The following is a 25310-nucleotide window of genomic DNA, read 5'->3' on the forward strand; positions in this document are numbered from 1 at the left end:
AAGGCCCGAAGCCCGGCCCGCGTTTTAGGTATGACGTGAAAATTGGCCCGAAGCCCGGCCCGAGGGGCGTAAAAAAGTCAGGGCCCGTCGGGCTCGGGCATAAATGCAGGGCTTTACGCAGAAGTTTCCGTTATTTGTGAGAAAACCCACACTGTAAAAAAAAAAAAAAAAAAAAAAAAAAAAAGTAAAAAAACGGTTATTTTCTAGTAAAATGTCTAGGAAAAAAACAGAAAGATACTGTCAGGAAAAAAACATAGCTAAACTGTAAAAAAAAAACAGTAATTTCTTATCCTATAATTACAGTTTATTACTGTTATTCTACACAAAAATCTCCTTATAATACAATGAAATATTTAACTTTTAACATACTTTAATTGTTAAAATACAGTTATACACCTCTAAAACACAGAAAACGTATCTTTAAAGAATGATTTAAAAAAGTTTAGATACAGATAATTACACGTATTTGTGTGTATGGGTATATATATACACTGAAGAAGAAAAGAACTGTAAAAAAAATGGTTATTTTCTGCTAAGAAAGAAACCAAGTTGATCAAGTTTTCAGCCTCATAAACTCTAATAAATCAATATTATTATTTCTGACCAATATTTTACACTGCATGAAAAGTGGGATTTTCGTCCCCGTAAACGGCCGGAAATCTCCCTGATTTTCGACAATTAACGTCAGTTTACAGCCTGTGCACGTCGCGTTCGTCTGTGCCACATATTGACGGAAACGAACCATGACGTATGTGGAGCTTGCGGAGGCATGCTGGCGCCGGCGCTAATGGCTCTAATTAGCATATGAATAGCAGCTCTGGGTGGCGCCTTGCTTGAATTTCCTCACTCAGTATTGGTTGAAACTACTACATTGAAACAAGAAATATCACTCGTGATTGGTTGGCAGATCTGTTACTATTGGTCAACCTGGGTAATAAATTAATAAATTTAAACCCCCAAATTATAATAATTTTACACATATAAAATTATGATTTGCATATTATTTTTTAATTGTATATATTCATATTCATGTGATATGCTATTATGTTTTATATTCATGTCATTGTTATCCTATGGATTACGCTATTATAACCATCAAGGACATTCATTTATTGAGGAAAGGAAAATATGCCAGGGACGTGCAGTTTATTCAAAGAAAGAGCTTTATTAGAACAAACACACAACCAAATGCAAAACGTTTGAGATCTGCCCACACAACAATAGGAAGCTCACGAGAAGCCCAAAATCCTACAGCACCATGAAGTCTCTGTTTTCCGCTTCAGAGCTGTAGGTGACTAGCGCCATTCTGTCTGTTTTAAGTCCATTTTTCAGACGTCTGTCGTGCGTTGCCCTGTACTTTGGAATCGCCTCTAATCTCGATTGCAGCGTGGCACAGAGCTCGGCGAGCTCCTGGCTGGTCAAACAGTCCATCCAAACACCGCGCGAACGATGCCGTCTTCCTCATCAGGTCTATGGTAGCGCACTTCCAAAGGCCCACCTCATCCTCAGCTAACACACGCTTTCTTGCTTGTAGCAGCTGTAAAAACAAACAATAACGACAATCAGTATTGCGCGATGTACTGCGTAAAATGCACCTGAAAAATAGTCACACTGACCAAAAACGGATCTAATCTAATAAATCTTACCCTCTTCTCAATCGACTCCGCGCTGAACTCTTCACAGCTTCTGCGTGCGATGCAAGAACTGGATGTTTGTGCGTCCTGCGTAATGTCTCTATGTCTTACATGCAGCTGGAAAACAATTAAATGAGTGTTATGACGAAGTTGTGAAGACGGCGTACTGCTTCCTGTAAAATGACCAGAAAAAGAAAACACTTTTATAAAGCAACTTACATTTGTTCTTTTACAAGGCTAATTTGAGCTTGTGCTACTTAAAAAGCTTTGCTTTAGGTTACTTTAGCTTAGATAACAGTCTTACCGCAATCTTAGGACTGGTCTTCTCTTAGGCACTCGTCTTCTCTTCTTAAAGTTAGTATCTTCCACACAGTTTTTCGACTCCAAAGCAAGCAACCTATCATCTATGGACAGCAACCTGGAGATTACTAAAGTGAACTGCTCGTTAAAATCGGCAGCAAACTGAGCAAGCTGACGAGATAGCCCAATGATTGCATTCAGCTGTGTCTTCCCGCCGGTGTTACGGATCAACTGGGGATCATGTTATCTGGGGACGGGCGCGTGCACGTAGCTAGTTTTACCTGGATTTACAGCAGATGTTAGACGAGGACAGATTCGTCACAGCGGATTTTCCACTGAACAGATTTAAAACGCTTTCCACATTATTGGTAAATGTTTGCATAATATCAGGCTCTGTGTTTTCCTCTGTCGCTACTTTGCTGTATGTTTCAAACGCAGTTTAAGGGAATTTTTAATGTGGTTTCATTTCACAACACAGACCACGCCCACATTTTGTTACATTCGTTTCAATGAAAGTCGTATCCAATGACAATTACATTCAATAAATTACATTGTGCCGTATTAGTATCGGAATTTTTATTTTATTTTTAATAACTATTGTTTTTGTAATTTGCTTAGGGTATTTTTTAAATTATATATATATATATATATATATATATATATATATATATATATATATATATATATATATATATATATATATATATATCCTAACTAAAATAACTCATAGCCTGTCATATTACCGTTCTCATATTAGCCTATTATATTGCCCACCCCTTGCCCACCTGCACATCCCAGCTGATATACAAGATTTGGGGGGACATTCTGCATTTGAAAGTTTGAAAGGGTTTTAAATCTTCTAAATAAAGTAAAATGGTTCAAAATCAAGTAATTTATATATGCCAAAGTCAACTTTAAACATATACAATGTAATTTCCAAACAGCAAAATTGTGGCCAGTGAAAATGCTGAGTGGCTAGTAACTTTGGAAAACGTCTCGGGTTACTATTGTAACCCTTGTTCCCTGAGAGGGAACGAGACACTGCGTCGTCGAGTGACGACACTCTGGGAACGCCCCCAGCGTGACGGCTCTGAAGTATGAATGAAATCAGCCACCAATCCGATTGGTGCAACGTCGTGACGTAACCGGCGACGGCGTACGCGGAAGCTATAAGAAGGCGCCGCCCCAAACAACAGACAGCCTTTGCGATGAAGCGAGCGCTCTACGTGTAGGTGTGGCGACGAGACGCAGTGTCTCGTTCCCTCTCAGGGAACAAGGGTTACAATAGTAACCCGAGACGTTCCCTATATCGAGGGAACTCAACACTGCGTCGTCGAGTGACGACACTCTGGGAACGTCAATACCCACTATGCCACACCGAGACACGCCCATCCTGGTGTGAAGCTGGATCCCAGGCACACTCAGGACGCAAGCACTCTAGCACCCGGCGTAGCCGGGAGGTCCAGCTTATAAAATCTTATAAAGGTGTGTGGATTAGCCCAACCCGCCGCCTCACAAATCTCAATAAGTGAGGCTCCCGAAAGGAGGGCCACCGAGGAGGCCAAGCCCCTCGTAGAGTGAGCCCTCACGGCCCTGGGTGAAGGCATATTGCGCACCCGATAAGCCGTGGCTATCGTCTGCACGATCCAGTTACTAATAGTCTGTCTCGCCGCAGGCAACCCTTTCTTAGGGGGGCCAAAGCACACCAGAAGCTGGTCCGATTTCCTCCATTGAGCTGACCTGTCTAGATAGATCCTCAATGCCCTAACCGGGCAGAGCAGGTGCAGCCTAGCTTCCTCTGCCGTCGCGTGAGGCGGAGGATGAAAAGCCTGAAGAAATACCGACCCCATCCCTGAAGAAGGGACCTTGGGCACGTAGCCCGGTCTGGGATGCAAGATAGCCTTCACCCCGCCCGGGGCAAACTCCAAGCAAGTAGGCGTGACCGCCAACGCCTGGAGGTCCCCCACTCTCCTCAGAGAAGTGATGGCGAGGAGAAATGCTACCTTCAGGGTCAGATTTCTCGCCTCAGCCGACTCCAATGGTTCGAAGGGGGCCTCAGCCAACCCCTCCAGAACCACCGCCAGGTCCCAAGCCGGGACTCTGGGATGAGCCGCAGGCCTCAATCTCCTAGCCCCACGGAGAAAACGCACAACCAAGTGGTGTCTACCCAAAGGGCCCCCTTCCAAAGGCGAGTGGAAAGCCCCTATGGCTGCCACATACACCTTCAGAGTGGATGGGGTCAAACCAGCGGAGAAACGGTCTTGGAGGAACTCCAGTACTGAAGCGATTGCGCAGTCAACTGGGTTCACCCCCCTTTCTCTACACCAGCTAGTAAAGACATTCCACTTTAGGCTATACAGTTTCCTCGTAGAGGGAGCCCTAGAGCTGAGAATGGTCTCAACGACCTCTTGTGGCAGACCCTCCTCTAGGTACTGTGCCCCCTCAGAGGCCAGACCCAGAGGTTCCACAACTCTGGCCTGGGGTGGAAAATCACACCCCCTGCCTGAGACAGCAAATCCCTCCTCAGAGGGACCTGCCACGGGGTCCCGTCTAGAAGTGCCACAATGTCGGAGAACCAAGCTCGGGACGGCCACCGGGGTGCCACTAATAGGAGGCTGATGCCCTCCCGGCGGACTCGCTCTAGAACTCCCGGGAGCAGAATGATCGGGGGAAATGCGTACAGACGCTGCCTCGGCCACGTCTGTGTCATGGCATCCAGCCCTAACGGGGCCGGAGGCCTGAGGCTGAACCACAGTGGGCAGTGGGTCGTTTCTACGGAAGCAAACAGATCCACTTCCACTGGGCCGAACCTCTCGCACATGGCCTCCACCACCTCTGGATGGAGCCGCCACTCCCCGGGCCTCAGCCCCTGCCTCGACAGGACATCCGCTCCCTGGTTCTGGTCCCCTGGGACATACATCGCTCTGAGAGACGACAGTTTCCCCTGGGACCACAGGAGGATCTGAAGCGCCAATTTGCATAGTGGGCGTAACCTCAGACCCCCCTGGTGATTGAGATACGATACCACCGACGTATTGTCGGATCGTATCAGGACATGGTGGCCGTGAAGGTCTGGGAGAAAGCTCCTCAAAGCTTTGTAAACCGCCAACATTTCCAAGCAATTTATGTGCCAGGAGGAATGTTGGGGTCCCCATGAACCCCTCATGAACCGGCCTTCCATGACCGCGCCCCAGCCCGTGAGGGAGGCGTCTGTTGAAAGGATCTTCCTGCAACATAACGCTCCTAACACAGGCCCCTGGGACAGGAACCTCGGATCCTTCCATATAACGAGGGAACGAAGGCATCTGCGCGTTACCCTGATCATACGGAAAGGTTTTCCCCTCGAGGAAAACCCCTTGGTTCCTAGCCACCACTGGAGGGGCCTCATGTATAGCAGACCCAAGGGAATTACGTTGGATGCTGCTGCCATGAGTCCCAGCAGTCTCTGAAACTGCTTCACAGTGCGGCTGTGGCCTAGCTTCACCCTTGAGACCTCCGCCAGTATAGAACCCACCCGTGCGGGAGACATGCTCGCTCGCATCGAGGTTGAGTCCCATACCACCCCGAAGAACGTAGTCCTCTGGGCGGGTATCAACACGCTCTTGGCCGTGTTCAGTCTCAGCCCCAAGCACCTGAGATGGGCTAAAACGACATCTCGATGCCGAATCGCCATCTCGCGCGACTTTGCCATAATGAGCCAGTCGTCGATGTAATTCAGCACACGGATGCCCTGCAGCCTCATAGGGGCCAGAGCTGCATCCATGCACTTCGTGAAGGTGCGAGGGGAAAGAGCTAGACCGAAAGGAAGCACCCGATATTGGTACGCTTCGCCCCCGAAAGCGAACCTCAGGAACTTCCTGTGGGCAGGAAGGATGGAGACATGAAAGTATGCGTCCTTTAGATCTATCGTGTCGAACCAGTCCTCGAACTGGATCAGATTCACGATCATTTGAATTGTGAGCATCTTGAACCTGAATCTCCTCAGAGACCGATTCAAGTACCTCAGATCTAATATTGGACGTAAGCCTCCACCCTTTTTGGGAACAATGAAATAACGGCTGTAAAAGCCCGACTCCCTGTCTGGCGGAGGGATCTTTTCTATCGCCCCCTTGACCAGCAGAGACTGTACTTCTTGTTCCATAACCTGCCTCTGGGCCGGGGGGACCACAGTCCAGACCACCCCGCTGAACTTCGGTGGTGGAACTCTGAACTGCAATCTGTACCCCCTTCCCACTGTACTCAGGACCCAAGCAGAAATATTCGGGAGGCACATCCATGCGCCGATATATTCTACTAGGGGAACCAGCCTCTCGAGGCTGGTCTCTGGTACCCACCGAACCCCCTGCCCGACCCCCTGAAGCGGCCACCCGGCAGAGCTTAGTCGGGGAGGATTTTCGGTGTGCGCACGCATTCGCTGCCCCGCCGCAGGTCGATTTCGAGGCGGCTGGGACAGCGCACGTACGCGGGAAAACGATGAGGCCCGAAGCGTTGTTAACGGCGGGAACACAACATCGATTTCCCCAGAGCTGCGGGCTCGGAACGACCTCGGTCGTCCGCCCCCGGGAGGGCCAGCTCTGAGCGATCCCGCCGCAGCTAGGACCGCTTGCCAGAAGCCTTCTTCGCCTGAAGGACTTCCCTCAAGTCGCCCTTCGGCTTAGAAGACTTCTGGCGAGAACGTCGCCTCCTTTGCCGGGCTCCCTCGGGAGGGGCGCGGGAAGCGACGCTCTCCTTTTGCGCCTGTCTGTGGGCGCTGGTGGAGGGCCGGGACTGGCCACCAGAGACCTCCCTGCTGGCTACAGGAGGCCCCTGGCGGCGAGGGAGATACTGCCGGAAAGCCGCCGACTGTTTCCTCACCTCCTGGAATCTCTCGACAACGCTAATGACTGCGTCGCCGAAGAGACCCACAGGAGCTATCGGGGAATCCAGAAGGAAGGATTTCTCCTTCTCCTTCATCCCCGACAGGTTTAACCAAAGGTGCCTCTCCACGCACACCATGCCAGCCATAGAGCGGCCGATAGCACGGGCCGTCTCTTTGGTGACGCGGAGAGACAAGTCGGTAGCTTTCCGCAGCTCTGTAATATCGTCCGGAGACGGACCCTCTCCCTCATCGAGCTCTTTGAGGAGCTCAGCTTGGTATGCCTGCAGTACCGCCATGGTGTGCAGGCAACTACCAGCTCTACCGGCCGCTCGATAAGCCCTGCCCACCAGGGACGACGTGTCCCTGCATGGCTTGGTGGGCAGGACAGGGGCTTTCAGGGACGCTGCTGCCTCGGGAGACAGATAGCTCGCTAGTGCCTCCTCGACGCGAGGCAGCGTCCCATAACCAGCCTCAGCCGCACCCACGACACACCCGAAGTCAAGAACTGGGGGTGTCGATAGGCGCGATGAGTATGGTTTTCCCCATGATTTGCACAACTCATTGTGCAAATCCGGGAAAAACGGCAAGCCCCTGCGTGGCGGCTGAGCACGCTTTTTGAAGAAGCGACCATCCAACCTGCTCACAGGCTGGACTTCCACCTCTTCCTGTGGCCAGTCGATACTGAGTTTGGCCACAGCACGTGTCAGCACGTCCACCAGCTCTTCTTGAGCGGGAGAGTGAAGAGGTGAATTCACCTGCACTCCGCCCGCCTCCAGGCTGAACTGATCTGATCCCTCGGAATCAGACAGCATCAGCACTGGGTTATCGACCTCGTGGGAAGAAGCCGCAGCGCGGGCTTCCTCACGAGGCGGAAGAGCGTCTGAATCATCGGACGAGGATTGGGAAGATGCCTCAGCATGCCCGCCTCCCGTCGCGAGATCCAGTTGTGAGCCCCAGGATCTACGCCGCCGCGCTGCCTCAACAGACGCGGGACCAGACCCACGGGGCTCGCGAGCCTGACTGCCTTCGGTGAAGACGGCCAGCCGTGAGCGCAGCACCCGGAGCGGCAGCCTCTCACACTCGCTGCAGGCGGCACCCTCAAGCGCCGCCTGAGCGTGCTGCGCTCCGAGACACTGCACACACAGCTGGTGTGTGTCCGAGCCCGTAATGAAGCGCGGGCACGGATGAACACACCTTCTAAACTGCTCGCTTGCCATGCTTTCTCAGAGAGGGACTGATAATCAGACAGACAACAGTAAATAGACAAACAATATTCACACAGAGCGCCTCGCTGAAGAGCAAAGACTGTCTGTTGTTTGGGGCGGCGCCTTCTTATAGCTTCCGCGTACGCCGTCGCCGGTTACGTCACGACGTTGCACCAATCGGATTGGTGGCTGATTTCATTCATACTTCAGAGCCGTCACGCTGGGGGCGTTCCCAGAGTGTCGTCACTCGACGACGCAGTGTTGAGTTCCCTCGATATAGGGAACCACTAGCCACAGTGGCCGGTGAGCAAAAAAGTTAATGTCAACCCCTGTATATATATATATATATATATATATATATATATATATATATATATATATATATATATATATATATATATGTATATATATATATATATATATGTATATGTATATATGTATATATATATATATGTATATATATATGTATATATATATATATATATATATATATATATATATATATATATATATATATATATATAGTGCCGTTAAAATTAATTTGCGTTAACACGTTAATTTTGACAGGCAATGATATATGATATATAAAGTTTGCTGATGTATGACGCCGCTTATTAGCAGGAGACCGCAATGATTGGTAAAAGTTGCGGTGATTGGTCAAAATTGCGAGTCGCACTGAATTCACGGGGACTGATTGCAAATGACACACAATAAATAATCTAGAATACTTTCATCAAATATATAAATTCAAGCTTAAGTTTAAGATTTTACAATTAGGCTATACTGAGCCTGATCTATCTAAGAGATTTTTTTAGAAGGAAGTTAATACCTTTTAGAAAAATGTCACATGGGTTAAAACTCCTGCTACCCTGATTTGCATTTGTATAGCTCACAGCATGTTCATTTACATGTTAAAGCCTCCCCTGGAGTTAAGGGAAGGGGGGTCTTGGGGGGGACAACTGCCAAGCAAGGCCCACGTCAATTTCTGACAATTCACGGCAGTTTTCGGTGTCACCTGCAAACTGCCGTGTACAGTCGTAAACCTGATCTTCCACGACAATCTACAGTGCCGCTTACTGACGAAAATCCCACTTTTCATGCAGTGTTACCAGCAAAACTTTGTTGCAGTAGAGCAGACCTTCTGAACTTGAAATGCATTATTGGGTGGAGTGTTTTACCACACACAGGCATCTAGAATCAGCATGTGAATCTCAACAATGGTGACATGCTTCATGCCGCAATGCATGCTGGGAGCCAACGTAGTATTAAAATAAGTGCTCCCAGCATGCATTGTGGCATGAAGCATGTCACCATTGTTGAGATTCACATGCTGATTCTAGGTGTCTGTCTGTATCTTTAAAAAGTTCTCACAATGTATTTAAAAATCAAAATTCAGAATGACTGATCTGCTGCAAAAAAAAAAAAACTTTGGTGGTAAATATAATATACCATTATTTAAAAAAAAATAATTTTAATCATGAATAAAGTAGTCAAAAATACAAAATTACATAATCAAACTTATGTAAAAATTCAGAAATTTCCTCTTAAAAAACGGAAATTTCATGTAATACCAAAATACAAGCAATTCCTGTAAATTTAATAGTCAAAAATTAAATTACAGCAAATATCTGTAAAACAACAGGTATTTCACTGTATAATGAAAAACAGGAAAATCCTGTAAAAAATACAGACCATTACCTGTAAAATTACTTTTTTTTTTTACAGTGCATCCCGGCCAAAAACGTAATTTTCTGTGTTTTCACTGTCAGAGCTAGGGGGCGCTGTTACACATGTTCAGAATGAGCACTAAATCTCCTGATCAAAACACACGTGAGGAAGACGCAGTAAAACAAGCGATCGTATGTAAGCAGATTCATATGAAAAATAACATGATCATCAACATTAAGTGAAGTTAATAAACATAATTTTGGGAGGAGTACATTTGGGACGGAAACAAGAAACAAGATTTCAATCAGAAACAAGATTATTTTTCTCACCCCATTGGCAGATCATTTTGCCTGTTTTAAGCAAAAACTCACTCCATTATGATTTTATTTTCAACAAAACAAGAAAAAATATCTTATGTCATTTTACTGATCTAGTAAATGCATCTTAATTGAAGAATTATTAGATATTTAGACTGGAAACAAGACAAAAGGACTAAATAAGAAGAATGTTTTTTGCAGTGTACATTTACTGTTGACATTATTGATATCTGTAATACACTGTTAGTTCTGTTCTGTTTACACTCCGGGAGGTTTTTAATCGCTGATCTCCCTGCTCTTATTCTAGCAGTTTCCAGTGATTTGTTTCTGATTATTTTTCTGATAAACTTCCATCTGTTGGTGAAATGATGGCTTTGTGTGACGTTGTTCCAGAGAGGCGTGTTACGGGCGGCGGGTTTAGTGAAGCGCTGCGGAGCTTCTGGCCCGAAAGTGGAAAAGTGGCTAATGTTTAGAAGAATCCAGCGTGTCCTTATTCCGGCTGGAGAAAACACAGTGCATGTCCCAGAGCAGTTCCTCAGAAATGGAGCACATGCAGCTATCTAATCTAGGAGCGTGTTGTTTGATGCTCAAGGACAGCGTCACCTCCACCCATATTGAAGAGGAGGGCGAAATTTAATTGAGAGCACCATTTAAGAAAGTCAGAGAGCTCTGGCAATGTCAAAACGCAGCTATGTCAAGCCTAGCACACAATCCCAGGTGTCTCCTTCCCGAGTCATCAGGAACAGCATGATATGTTTGTTCCCAACTTTTGTCCCGAGCTCAGTTTTGATGCAAATGTCTCGCGACGGAGCACGAGGTGAGAGGACTTGTCAAAGTCAAAAGAGAAAGTGGGGTTATCAAAAAAACAAACACGCAGACCACAAGGGCAATTACTGCCCTAATATACCATTTCCCCTCAAGACACACATAACCTCAGCGCTAGATGATTGCCAGCGCAATATGAAGCAAACCATCTCCAAGTCACCTTTCCATAATGAAAAGAAGAGAGGAGTCAATGGAGAAAGCACAAAGTACTCTAGACAACATGTTGAAGCTACGAGGTGCAATAATGCACAGTATAGATGGAAAATCATCTTGTGTGGTCAGCTGCATTGCTACCAAATCTGATGTATTCATTGGAAACTAAAGAGGATTCCCACACTTATAAAATCAAAAATCTGAAATGTCATTCCCTATTGATTTATGATAATGTAATTTATTCAATCTTCTTTTTTCCCAATGTGCATAATGCTGTTATTTTAAGGCTAGATTTGGGGCTCATGGCTGTCTTTAAGCCATAGACCGTTGCTTTCTATCTTATCTACATTATCACATAATCAGTCACTGCTAAACCACTACCATATTTAATTTAGATTTTATTTTATGAATTATAAGAATTTTCCATGAAAACATTTACAAAATATGGCAAAAAAAGTCTGTTATTAATACATCACATTTTTTGTAGGTAATATTTTCAGTGGCACAACCTTGATGTGTTTGAGATTTAGGATAGATATTCACATTAAACATTAAGAAAAACATATACAGTACATGCAAACAGAATTGTTGTATATATGGTATGTTGTTTTAATTACCTTGCACATATAATCATTATATAGTATTAACATATATGGTAACTTGCTACTTATAATATATACCGTAGGAGAAAAATCCTCCTCTCGATACGTACAAATACAGATTTTAGTATGAATATTTAACATGTTGTTTTAATTACCTTACACATCCTGTCAAGCATGGACATTTTTAAAAGGCCCAAACGCTAAAAAACTGAGGACAAAATGTTCACTTGCTGCCTAATATATCCTACCCACTAACAGGAGCCGTGATGAAGAGATCATCAGTGTTATTCACTTCACCTGTCAAAATGTTATGCCTGATCAGTCAATGTTATTCACTTATATCTTTATATATCCAGATGATGCATGTATGTGACAATAATTTATTCCTTAGTAACATGTATGGCATTATCACTCTTGATATAGAGCGATATATGTCATATACACTCCCCTAAAGGATTATTAGGAGCACACACTAATACTGTGTTTGACCCCCTTTCTCCTTCAGAACTGCCTTAATTCTACGTGGCATTGATTCAACGAGGTGCTGAAGGGATTATTTAGAAATGTTGGCCCATATTGATAGGAGAGCATCTTGCAGTTGATGTACACTGTAAAAAAATTTCCCGTAAAAAAACAGTAAAGAACTGGCAGCACGGTTGCCAGCTAGGCACTGTAAAATTAACAGTGTTTAACTGTTAATTAAAATTACAGTTACCTACTGTTTATAAAAAAAACAGTAAAGAACTGGCAGCACGGTTGCCAGCAAGGCACTGTAAAATTAACAGTGTTTAACTGTTAATTAAAATTACAGTTACCTACTGTTTATAAAAAAAACAGTAAAGAACTGGCAGCACGGTTGCCAGCAAGGCACTGTAAAATTAACTGTATCTTACTGTTGGTGAAATTTACAGTTGGAGACTGTTTTTGCAAATACAGCATAATGCTGTTTCTACATTCAAAGTATATATATATGTACATATTATTTATTTTCTAAACAGTGTGATTTAGCAAATTGCCCCTAACAGTCTTACTACAAAATACCATGTTTTACTACAGTGTGTATATGTAAGTATAAGTGTACAGTGTGTACTTTTTGAAACAGTGACTTAAAAATGTAACAGAAGGAAAGCAGCTTTAAAGTATTGTTTGAAAACATGTCTTGTTTTATTAAACTTTTGAATAACTTTCTTAGGAAAAGAAGTGAAAATGTATGGGGAAGAATTGGTTATACAGAAATAAACTTAAAATATTCCCCTAATCGAATTCTGACATTTGTACAAAATGAAAGCAAAAGGTTAAACAAAATTATTACATTTGTTAATGTAAAATCAACCGCTTTAACAATTTTTTAACAAATTATTCTGGCTGTTCAAGTCATACAGGCTGTCCAAAAAATGAACTCTGGACACAGTGTTAAGTGAACAAATTATAAAACAACTGAGTAAATGTTTGTAAGTGAATAAGAATTACTGAATACCTGAGAAAACAGAGTGTGCGTGTGTGCGTGTGTGCGTGTGTGCGTGCGTCATGTGCGTGCGTGTGTGTGTGTGTGTGTGTGTGTGTGTGTGTGTGTGTGTGTGTGTGTGTGTATGTGTGTGTGTGTGTGTGTGTGTGCGTGATGCGTGTCCGTGATGCGTGTCCGATGTGTGCGATGTGAGCGTGCGACATGTGCGTGCGACATGTGCGTGCGTGCGTGTGTGTGTGTGTGTGTGTGTGTGTGTGCGTGATGCGTGTCCGATGTGTGCGATGTGAGTGTGCATGAGATGCGCATATGTGTGATGCATGTGCGAGATGTGTGTGGGGTCTGTGGTGTGTAATACTTAGATAAAGTCCCACTCAAAATCCATCAATTATTTAAGCAGACTGGAGACACGAGGGTTCACGGTTTTCTTTTTCTGAGTGACCTTCCCCGTCCGTTTTGAAATGAATCCTCCGGCCTTGGTGCCCTTTTCCGGATTTATCCCAATGACCTGCCTGCAAAACAAATGTGTGTGTTTAGAATTAGTGAGGAGGGGAGAAAAAAATTACTCATGCACTGAAAAAAACGATTCGTTGGCTCAACAACCATTACTTATAAAGATAAATAGATTAAACTCAAAAATATATATATTTATTACATTTCAAGCTCTACTTAACATATTCTAGCATATGCAACACAAAAATGTAAATCAAAAGGGGAACATAAGTGTATGCATAAAGTAAAGAAAAAAACGTAAGTACCATCAACTAGCATTACAACTTGGTTAAATTTAAGTAACGCCAACATAACATTTTACCTATTTGTGAGCTGCGTGATATTCAAATATTCTATCCAGCCAATGAGAAGAAGCTAGAGCCATTTTGAAGCCTGATGTGGTGAAGACTATGTCAGGTAAGCAGTCTTTTTTTAAAAACTTAGAAGATATTAGAGTTTGACTTTTTTAAGATTCATTAACACTTGTTTATTGTATTAGTGGAGTTTGTTCCTTAACTGGAAGAAGCACAATGTGATGTTTTCTGAAGCACGAAGTGTTGATGATGGTGAAAGGAGGTAAGCTAAAGCTAAATTTATATTAACAAAGTAAAATATTCGATTTTTTTTTTTTTTTTTTTTTTTTTTTTTTTTTTTTCAAACAAACTATAACAATACAATAGACACATGTATTACACATAATATTAGAATATTATCTTGATAGGAAATAACATTAACAACAAATATAAAGGCTGAGTGTTATTGCATACAGGTTGATTCTAGATATGAATGAAATGGCAAAAATTAAGTAAGGAAAAAAAAAAAAAAAAAATTACATGCCAGGAGTGAAGAAGCAGTGTGTGTGTGTGTGTGTGTGTGTGTGTGTGTGTGTGTGTGTGTGTGTGTGTGTGTGTGTGTGTGTGTGTGTGTGTGTGTGTGTGTGTGTGTGGGGGGGGGGGGGGGGGGGGGGTGAACTGTAAAAAGCTGAATTCAGACTGCCTGGTCACCCATACAAAGCCACAGTGCTCTCCGGTCCCCGCACAGGGTATACCATGGTGGGGCAGCAGAGGGGAGGCCCTGCGTGCCATCAGGCCCACAGCACACAACCCCCTCCCCCCCCAGGATCTACCACGCCCCAACCCCATAGCCAATTCTCAACATACTACTCTCGCCCTATGTATGAGTGTGAATTACTAAATTATGGGCTTGTCAGATGTACTGCATTAAAAGAAGTGGATATGCAGGGTGAGTATCTACCCAGATCCCCCCTTCCTGCACAACGCACTCCCCCTATGTATAGGTGGATATATGCTTTCTCTGTGCATTAAAAGAAGTGAGGTGTACAGTGAAACACCTGCTAAGGCATCCACATGTACATCTCACATACCCTATTTTGATTTTTATTCTTGTTATTGGTAGAAATATGATGTGTCCAGCCTAATGTGTAGAGCATTTAAAAGAGAGTAAGGCGTGTTGAGTGCTACCAGGGTGTGGCGCACGCATGCCTGAGTGGGGAGGGGGGCCCCATGGGGGCCCTAGAACCCGCAGATACCCCACCGGACCGGCCGACACCAAACCAACATGGCAACCCCACAGGACCGGGCCGTCCGAGCCATCCATGGGGCCCAGGCACAATAGAGACGAGTAGAGAGAAGTAGAGAGAGAGAGAGAGAGAGAGAGAGAGAGAGAGAGAGAGAGAGAGAGAGAGAGAGAGAGAGAGAGAGAGAGAGGGGGGGGGGGGGGGGTAAATAATGAAGTTATTAGAAAAAATAAAAAAAATAAAAATAGAAGATAGAAGGGGAGGGGGAAATTATATTCATATTTAATTAATAATAATAAATAATAATCACAACAATATTATTATTATTATCATTATTATTATCATTATTATTATTATCACCATCATTGTTATCATCACCATCAATGATGATTGTTCCAGCTACCATCCTCTGCCCTAGTGTTTGTGGCTATTGACATGTGAATATGAAGAAATGTGTGGATCTGACTTTGTGGTTTGGATCTCAGGGAGAGAGTGTCAGGACTGTAAGTAGGTGATGAAGGGTGACCAAAGGGAGGGTGAATCTTGAGTATTGATTAATTTTGGAGATGATATAGTGTCCATTGATATATAATCTGTTAACAAGTTTTTCCAGTGAGTAATATGTATATTGTTCCTTGATTTCCAGTTCATGAGTATTGTTTTCTTGGCGATAGTCAATGCTACTAGCAGTGTTTTATTGCACGAGGTGCTTAAGTTGATTGTGGTAGTATCACCAAGAATACACAGGGAAGGGGTTGCTGGGATGTGACAGCCAAAGATAGAAGAGAGTGATTCTGTGACACTTACCCAAAAACGGCTGACTGGAGTGCATTGCCAGACAGCATGAATGTATGTGTCTGGGTTATTTTGCATGCAGTGAGAACATAAATCAGAACCAAACCCCATTTTAGACAATTTCTGTGCAGTGAAGTGAAATCTGTGAAGTACCTTGTATTGTATTAGGTATAATACTTGTATTGTATTAAAATATTCGATTTTGACTTTTTTAAACATTCATTAACACTCATTTATTGGTTCTGAGGGGTGTATTCCTAATCTAGAAGTACAATGTAATGTTTTCTGAAGCACAGTGTGGTGAAGATGGTGAAAGGAGATATGCTAAGCTTAGCTTTATGTTAACAAAATAAAGTTTGTCATGTCATCTAACGTCGACTCGTTTACTGCATTAGTAGTCACGATTCGTTACAATTATATTTTGAATTTTTGATGAATTCTTCAACAATCAGAATGTTACTTTTGAATACCTTGTGATAGTTCTAGCTCTATACATCAAGTTTGTATGTGTATCTTTATTGCACATGAACAAAGAAACCAGTTTGCACACGAGTATATTTTATAAATGTACATGCTTCCAGCAAACTTATTGTTGAATGCTTAAATGCTTATGTTTACATGTATTCATGAAAACTGCATAAGGTAAAATTATGGAGTTTGCATATGCATTAAGTGCATGCACTGAGCTTTCAGACAGCTCCAAAAATATGTAAGAAAATTTGAAAAAGTTAGCCTAATCTTTTTTGTTGTAATGCTATTGTTTTTGTCTTTCCAGTGCAAACAGTTGTGGTGCAACAATAGCAGGATATGGCGCATCCTGTTCAGATCAATTATTGCAGGTAAAAAATTAATAAATAATAATTTCACACTTGACGATTAATTGTTTTTGACAAATTGGCTTTACCAAATAAAGGGGAACTTGGCATATTCTCTGCATTTTGGATGATTTGTCTGCTTTAAAAATATTTTTCTCAGTCAGTTTAGATATAAACAAGCGTGTATCTATGAAAATCAACTTTTTTGCCTCATGTACTTTTCAGATCAATCCTGTGGAAATACACAGAACTGATTCAGTGTTTTATGGTGTACCTCTCTGACAGCGCTGATAATCTCATCAGGCATTAGGTGAGTGTCTGGAATACATTGAACGCAATACATGGCAGTGGTTTTTAATCCTGGTTTTAAATTGTTTAAAAATGACTGTATGGCTGGCCTAAAATGAAACCAAAAAAAAAATCTGACATAATTACTAGAGGCATCAATAATAATCAAACGGTGAACACATTAATAAGCAATTTAATAAATATTTATTGTTTAATTTTAATTTTTTAAAACTTCCCAGCAGGCACAGGATGTAAACTCCATTGTCAGTCAGATGTTGCATTTTGGTTGAAAAGGAAAATTGGTTTGACGTCTAAATCCAACGTTTGTTTGACGTCAAGCTCCAACATTGGACAGACGTTGAATTCTGGTCCAAAAAAACCCCAACATTGGGTTGTTTTTTATTCAGAATTTTTTAGAGTGTAGGCTTGTTATAATTAATAATACAAAATGACCATGTATCAAAAGATTAGATTCATGATGGCATTAGTGAAGAAGATCTTATCTTTATCATCAAGTCAGACAAAATCATCTGATCACATATTCTCTTGCTTTTCTTGCCATAACAAACACAGTTACAGCAGCCAGAGAAAAACTAATGTTAAAAAGTCAAGCCAAACTACCCAACTAAAACAATCACTGATCACCATAATGGTGACTTCAAACCAAACTATTATTTTCAATAAAACATCAACAACAAAACCTCTGTTAATTCTCAATAAGAGCTTCTGTAGACGTCTGACAGAAATAAAGTCAGCCTGGTTAGTAATGTGTGACACTCATACATTTCACCCTTTTTTTTCTTTTTTAAAAATTATTATTATCATTATTACTTCAGTTCAGTGCTTATTCCAATCAAAATTCAACGTCTTTCTGACGTTGAAGCCTGATGTTAAATAAACGTTGGCTTTAGATGTCAACTCGACTTAGATTTTCAACCAAAATATGACGAAATATGACTGCGATGGATTAGTTGGTTGGAGTCCAACGTCTTCCTGACGTCACATTGATGTACTGTGCCTGCTGGGTTATAAACAATGTCAACTTATTAAACATATATATAAAAAAATAAAAATTCAACATACATTGGGTTCATTTTAAGCAAGCAATACAGTATTTTTTAAACAATAGTTGCTTTAAATAAATCTGCCTTGCACAAACATTTGCCAACAAAACAACCCAAATACTGGGTTTGTCCATTTTCAACTTGGGTTGTTTTTAACCAAGCATTTTTTTTAGTGAAGCCAGTGAAGAGTATTCGACAGTGACTGTTTCTCATGGGGATCTAAAACATTTTCAACATTTGCAGATATTTTAGTTTTTTTATGGTGATGCATCATTTTGAGATAAAATGTAATACAGAAAACTTTTTAAACTATAGCACGTCTATCTTGTTATTTTTTAAGCAGGAAATTTAAATAATAAAATAATAAATAGGATATTATTGCACATATTAGCATATGAAATTTTATTTACAGCAATCATCCTCCCACAAAACGTACTCCTCCATCGTGAATTAAAATTGCCACCCGAATACCGAATAATGTTACTAAAGTGCCATGTTCAGTAATGCCAAATTTATTTTTATATTTTTACAACAATTACCATCCGAATAGGGCTTTGACATCTCTACTGCAAAGCTCAATGACCAACTTAATAGATGGCGGTAAATCAATTTCACCATAAAACTGAAATGAAACAATAAAATGTAACATTTATTTTATTTATTAAATATAAATGTGTTTTCTTGTTATTTTAAAACATTCTGTCTCATTTTGTTATATAAATGCATTATATTTTCCCCACTGTAAAACAATCTAAAACTACACCAAGTAATGTTGTAAGTAAATAAACATTTGCTATTCTTTTCTTTAGGATAGTCCTGGTGACCTCGAGGAACTGGAACAGCACACAGACTGAGGATTATCATGAAGGTGGCTTCATGGATGGTCCTTTAGAGACTTTCTTTTTGTCAAATTGTAATTTTTTTTCCAGAAGTAATAGTCATGATTTTTGGTTTCACGCTGGTAAAAATGATGTGTTGGGTTTACTTAAAATATATATGCACCATTTTTGCATCATACTTTTTAAGTAAACCCAACTTGGAATAATTGTATTTAAAATTAACAAGAAAAACGTCTCAGGTTACGTATGTAACCATGGTTCCCTGAGAGGGAACGAGACGCTGCGTCGAAACGCTAGGGGACGCCTCTGCGTGCCATGTCATGAAGCACTTGTGTAATCAGTCCAATAGCGGGACGATACGTCACGGGCGGGTGACGTCATCGACCAGGAAGCTATAAAGCATGCCCGGACCAAACAGTCACTAGCTTCTGGAAAAGTCGAACAAATCGATCACAGGCATGCTGGGAGTATGGCATCTCGACGCAGCGTCTCGTTCCCTCTCAGGGAACCATGGTTACATACGTAACCTGAGACGTTCCCTATCTCGAGGGAACTTCGAGCTGCGTCGAAACGCTAGGGGACCTCAATACCCACGCCGCCAGAGTCCCAAATGTCTGTTTGTGTGATTTAACCCAGAAACACCCGGGACCCCGGAGTAGAGGCTACGTCCAGATTGTAAAACCTCACAAATGTATGCGGAGAGGACCACCCAGCCGCATCACAAACCTCTGACAGTGAAACTCCCGAAATAAGAGCCATAGAGGCAGCCATACTCCTAGTAGAGTGGGCGCAGACCCTCATAGGTGAAGGATGTCCGACCGACTCATAAGCGAGCGAGATAGCCTCGACTATCCACTTGCTAAGCGTCTGCTTTGAAGCCGATTTTCCCTTACTCGAGGACCCAAAACATACGAACAACTGTTCTGATTTTCGCCACAGGGCAGCTCTGTGGACATATGCATCTAGGGCCCTGACCGGACATAGCAGATTTAGCTTCTCTTGGTCTTGACTAGTGAACGGAGGCGGACAGAAAGCCTGCAGCATTACTGGTCCCGGCACGTTGGTCGGGACTTTAGGAACATATCCTTCCCTCGGGAAGAGAAATGCTTTCACCATTCCTGGTGCAAATTCAAGGCAGGAAGGTGCTACTGATAGAGCCTATAGGTCTCCTACTCTTTTCAGTGATGAAATCGCTAGGAGAAACACTGTTTTAAGTGTGAGGAACTTTTCTGACACTTCCTCTAACGGCTCGAAGGGAGCCAACATAAGGCCTTCCAGCACTATGGCCAGGTCCCAAGTCGGCACCCTGGAGCGTGCCGCAGGTCTGAGCCTCAAGGTACCACGGAGGAAACGCGTGACCCACGGGTGTCTCCCTAATGATGCGTTATCTAATGGATTATGATATGCAGATATCGCCGACACATACACTTTCAGAGTCGACGGGGATAACCCTGTGGAGAATTTTTCTTGCAAGAACTCGAGAACTGAACCGACCGGGCAGTTAACAGGGTCCAACGTCTGGTGCGTACACCAGGCGACAAAAACTCTCCATTTGAGTGCGTAAAGTCTCCTTGTGGATGGTGCTCTGGAGTGCAACATGGTCTCTATCACCTCAGTCGATAGACCCGTGTTTATGAACTGGGCCCCCTCAGGGGCCAAGCCCACAGTTTCCACAGTTCCGGGCGCGGGTGCAGTACTGACCCCCCGGCCTGTGAAAGAAGATCCCTCCTGACTGGGATTTCCCAGGGAGGACCCTCTAGGAGAGACATGATGTCTGAGAGCCATACTCGGCCCGGCCAGAACGGGGCTACCAATAAGAGCTGAACCCCGTCCCGGCGGACTCTCTCCAGCACTCCTGGGAGCAACGCCAGAGGGGGAAAGGCGTACAGACGCAGCCTCGGCCACGTCTGTACCATTGCGTCCAGCCCCAGTGGGGCTGGATGTGTGAGGGAAAAGAATGCTGGACAGTGTGTCGTCTCTCGAGACGCAAACAGATCCACCTGGGCTCGCCCAAAGCGGATCCACAGCTCCTCCACCACCTCGGGGTGGAGCCTCCATTCCCCCGGCACCACTCCCTGCCTCAACAGGGAGTCTGCCGCTACATTCATGACCCCCGGGATGTACATCGCCCTTAGCGAGAGCATCTTGCCTTGGGCCCATATTAGAATGTGATGCGTGAGCTTCCACAGCCGACGCGATCTCAATCCCCCCTGGTGATTTATATACGAGACCACCGAAGTGTTGTCTGACCGAACTAACACATGGCGGCCCCGTAGGTCTGGGAGGAAGTGTTTGAGTGCTTGAAACACAGCCATCAGCTCCAGCTGGTTTATGTGCCAGGAGAGCTGATGGCCCCTCCACAGACCTTGGGCCGAGCGGCCACTCATGACCGCTCCCCAGCCAGTTAGGGAGGCATCCGTCGTTAGCATTACGCGACGACAAGGAGCCCCCAGAACTGGACCTTGGGAAAGGAACCAAGGATCTTTCCACTTCACCAAGGCACGTAGGCAGCGCCGCGTGACCTTGATTAGGCGAAAAGGGTTTCCCCTCGGGGAGAACCCCTTGGTCCTGAGCCACCACTGCAAGGGTCTCATGTACAGCAGGCCAAAAGGTATCACGTTGGACGCTGCTGCCATCAAACCCAACACTCTTTGAAAGTGTTTGACAGTGAGTGACTGGCCTAGCTTTATCTGGCTGACGGTATTCAGGATCGTTTTTACCCTGGGCGGAGATAGCCGAGCCGACATCGTTCTCGTGTCCCAAACTACCCCCAGAAAAGTAATGCTCTGCTGTGGCGCCAACATACTTTTCTTTTCGTTCAACCTTAGCCCCAACACCTTCATGTGGGCGAGAACAGCATCTCGATGCTGAACCGCCAGTTGTTTTGACTCTGCTAACACTAGCCAATCGTCGATGTAATTTAGCACGCGGATGCCCTGGAGTCGCAGCGGAGCCAGAGCTGCATCCACGCACTTCGTGAAAGTGCGGGGCGATAAAGCTAGACCGAATGGCAGCACTCGATATTGGTAAGCTTTTCCCCCAAAAGCGAACCTGAGGAACTGTCTGTGCTGCGGAAGGATGGAGATGTGGAAGTACGCATCTTTTAAATCTATCGTGACGCACCAGTCCTCGGACCTGATGTGACACACGATCTGTTTTATCGTGAGCATTTTGAATTTTAATCTTTTTACTGCTCTGTTTAGATGACGCAGATCTAAGATAGGCCTTAACCCCCCATCCTTCTTTGGAACTATGAAGTACCGGCTGTAAAACCCCGACTCTCTGCAGTGGGGAGGGACCCGTTCTATAGCCTCTTTTCGCAGAAGAGTCTGTACCTCTTGTTCCATTACCAGAGCCTGCTCGGGGCTTACTACCGTGGTAGTAACCCCGTTGAACACGGGCGGGTGTAACCCGAATTGAATTCTGTACCCTTTTTCTATTGTACGCAGGACCCATTCTGAGACATTCGGCAGAAGTTTCCACGCTGCCAGAAAATCTACTAAGGGAACCAGCCTCTCGAGGCTGGTCTCTGGATTTTCCTGTGTGGTCAGCCCGGTGTCCTGTAACGGATAACCGGCAGGTAGCAACCGAACTGACCGCCCAGGGGCCCTCCCGAGAGGGCGCGAACATCCCCAAGCCGCTACGTTTCCGGGCGGACATGGAGATATGCGTTCGCCGGGGACCGCCGCGCCCTGAAGCACCAATGGTGGCAGGGTTGGCAGACCGGCCCCCCCGATGGCACCGGGAAAGAGCGGGCGCCTCGGCGAGCCGCACTTTCCCGGAGGGGACTGCCATCGGAAGCCCTGCGCTCTTGGCGTCAGGACTTCTTAGCCGAGGCCTTCCTAGCGATAAGGACGGTCCTCAGATCCGTCCTACCGCGGGAAGGTCCCGGCTGAGCGCGTCGCCCGGTCCCCCGTTCTCTCTGCGGGGGGGCCCGAGCGGCCACGCTCTGTTTTTGTTGCGCTCGATGCGCTGCGGAGGAGGACGTACTCGGCTGGGGCTGCCCCCGCCCGGCAGCCCCTGGGGGATATGATTTGCGGGGGAGAAATTTTTGAAATGCCGCCGCCTGCTTCCTGGCCTCCTGGTAACGGTCGACGACTGTTGTTACAGCGTCACCAAAGAGGCCAGTAGGCGAGACGGGCGAATCCATAAGGAACTTTTTGTCACGTTCTTTAATATCTGATAAATTTAACCATAAATGTCTCTCCGTGGCCACCAGGGCTGCCATAGAGCGGCCGATGGATCTGGCCGTCTCCCTGGTGGCACGAAGAGACAAATCTGCCGCCCGCCTAATTTCGGCGATCGTTTCTCTCCCCACTTCCTCTGTTTCTTCATTAATATCCCCCAACAGATCAGCTTGATATGCTTGCAGGACGGCCACCGTATGTAAACAGGCGGCCGCCTGCCCTGCTGCCGAGTACGCCCTGCCCACCAGCGCTGATGTTGTTCTCACGGGCTTGGTGGGCAGCTGCGGGGCTTGCAGCGACGATGCCGACTCGGGGGAGAGATAGCTCGCGAGCGTCTCTTCCACCCGCGGCATCGCCGCATAACCATGAGCCTTCAACCCGTTTATATTGGAATATTCAGATGTGGACGGGTTAAAGACTCTGGCTGATGCTGGTCTAGCCCAGGACCTCGACACCTCGGTGTGGAGGTCCGGGAAAAATGGCAAGCCCCGCCTAGGAGGTTGTGTATATGACGGTAAAAATCTCTCGTCTAGCCTGCTTGTATGTTTGTGTGACTCAGAGCGCTCGGCCGGCCAGTCTAAACTTAATCTGGCAACGGCGCGAGTGACAACCTCCATAAGCTCCTCCTGTGCGTGCGTGTGTAATGGTGGAAGTAACTCGTCAGTTTCATTTATGCTTACAACATCCAGTTCCTCGGAACTGGAGTGCTGCAGCTGATCTTGTGCCTCAGCGCGAGCGGAAGAAACCGCAGAGCGTGCTTCCAACTCGCGAGCTGAGGCTTGAGATCCAGCAGGTAAGGGCAGAGATAGGGGATCACCCGTCTCTAACCCCGCCACTAGATCTAACTGCGATCCCCAAGACGCGAGCCTTCGCTGTGCCTCGGCAGCAGCGGGACCCGAGCCCTGAGGACCGCGAGCCAAAGCACTCTCCTCGAAGAGTGCCCGGCGTGATCTTAATGTACGCATTGGGAGACTCTCGCAATGCTCACAGCCAACCCCCTCGAGAGCTGACTGGGCATGCTCGAGCCCCAAACACATTACACACAGGTCGTGTGGATCCCCACCCGTGATGTAACGAGGGCAGGGAGTGACACATCGCCTGAACTGACTCGACATTCTTTTTCGTTTTCTTTGACACACACACAATAAATGGACATACAATATCACACAGAGCGCTTTGTGAAGACACGGCGTCTCGTTCCCTCTCAGGGAACCATGGTTACATACGTAACCTGAGACGTTTTTTTTGTCGTTGTTGTTTTTTTGTTTCTTCGTAATGCTGGAGATTTCGCCAATTCCAGAAAAGCAAACTAATACCGGTCTGCCTATTTCAGCGCGCTACAAAGACTTCGATGTAATCTCAAAACAACAGTGTTTAAAAAATTAACTTTGCAGAAGAATTCTATCATGTTGCATGGAATTTACTCTGTAATCGGAAATATAATACAAATAAATCGACCGAATAAAGATATGTACAAATTAGAACATATAACCGGAATAAAAGCACAACAGTACTACAATAAATGCACCTAAGAATAAAGATGTGCATATTAGAACAAGCTTACCCAAGTTTGCAATCACAATGACATCGAAATTAAGTTTTTTTTCTAACTCTAGAGGTTTCGCAGATTACAGAAAAGCAAGCTAGCCAGTTAGTAAACAACCTTTCTTTACAGCGCGCTACAGATTCATCAATTTGATTTCAATGCAACAGTGTTTGGATAAAATAAAATAAAATAAAATAGATGCAGAAGAATTATTGTCTCATGTAACTCACCCTGTAACTGGGAATAATATAATCCGAGTCAGAAATCCTATCCAAGATGTTGCATCTCTGAAAAGAGTTTCGAGAGACTCGAAACTCTGGCGAGTCTCTGAAAAGAACAAATAAAAGATAATTTCACTTCCAATATCCACAATACAGGTTAGTTGCTGTAGCAAATGTAATGTATTTTGTCTACGATATCGTGCAAAACTCACCTATTAACAGTATGATGGCGGATGAAAGTCCATGCGTGCTCAGCAGTTTTCAAAAATACTGGATAGTAATGTTTTTTTTCCTTCAACTAATAAATACGGTAAAATGCCGTTATATTTTGTCTACGTCATTTTACAAAAACAAAAAAAACATTAATGTACTGCTTTTGAACTTAACAGGATTATACTGTTGAAATTCAGCTGTAAATTAACAGCAATTTCTTACAGTGTAGATTTGTGGGATGCACATCCAGGGCACGAAGCTCCCGTTCCACCACATCCCAAAGATGCTC

General features: G+C 44.6%; 1 long non-coding RNA gene across 1 annotated transcript in view; it reads left to right on the top strand.

Annotated features, from left to right (window-relative positions):
* LOC137046989 (uncharacterized) overlaps positions 1-25310 on the top strand; it is a 70918-nt gene that overhangs the window by 43443 nt on the left and 2165 nt on the right. The gene's annotated exons all lie outside the window — the stretch shown is intronic.

This window comes from Pseudorasbora parva, chromosome 18, assembly GCF_024679245.1.
Source record: "Pseudorasbora parva isolate DD20220531a chromosome 18, ASM2467924v1, whole genome shotgun sequence".
NCBI classification, from domain to species: domain Eukaryota; kingdom Metazoa; phylum Chordata; class Actinopteri; order Cypriniformes; family Gobionidae; genus Pseudorasbora; species Pseudorasbora parva.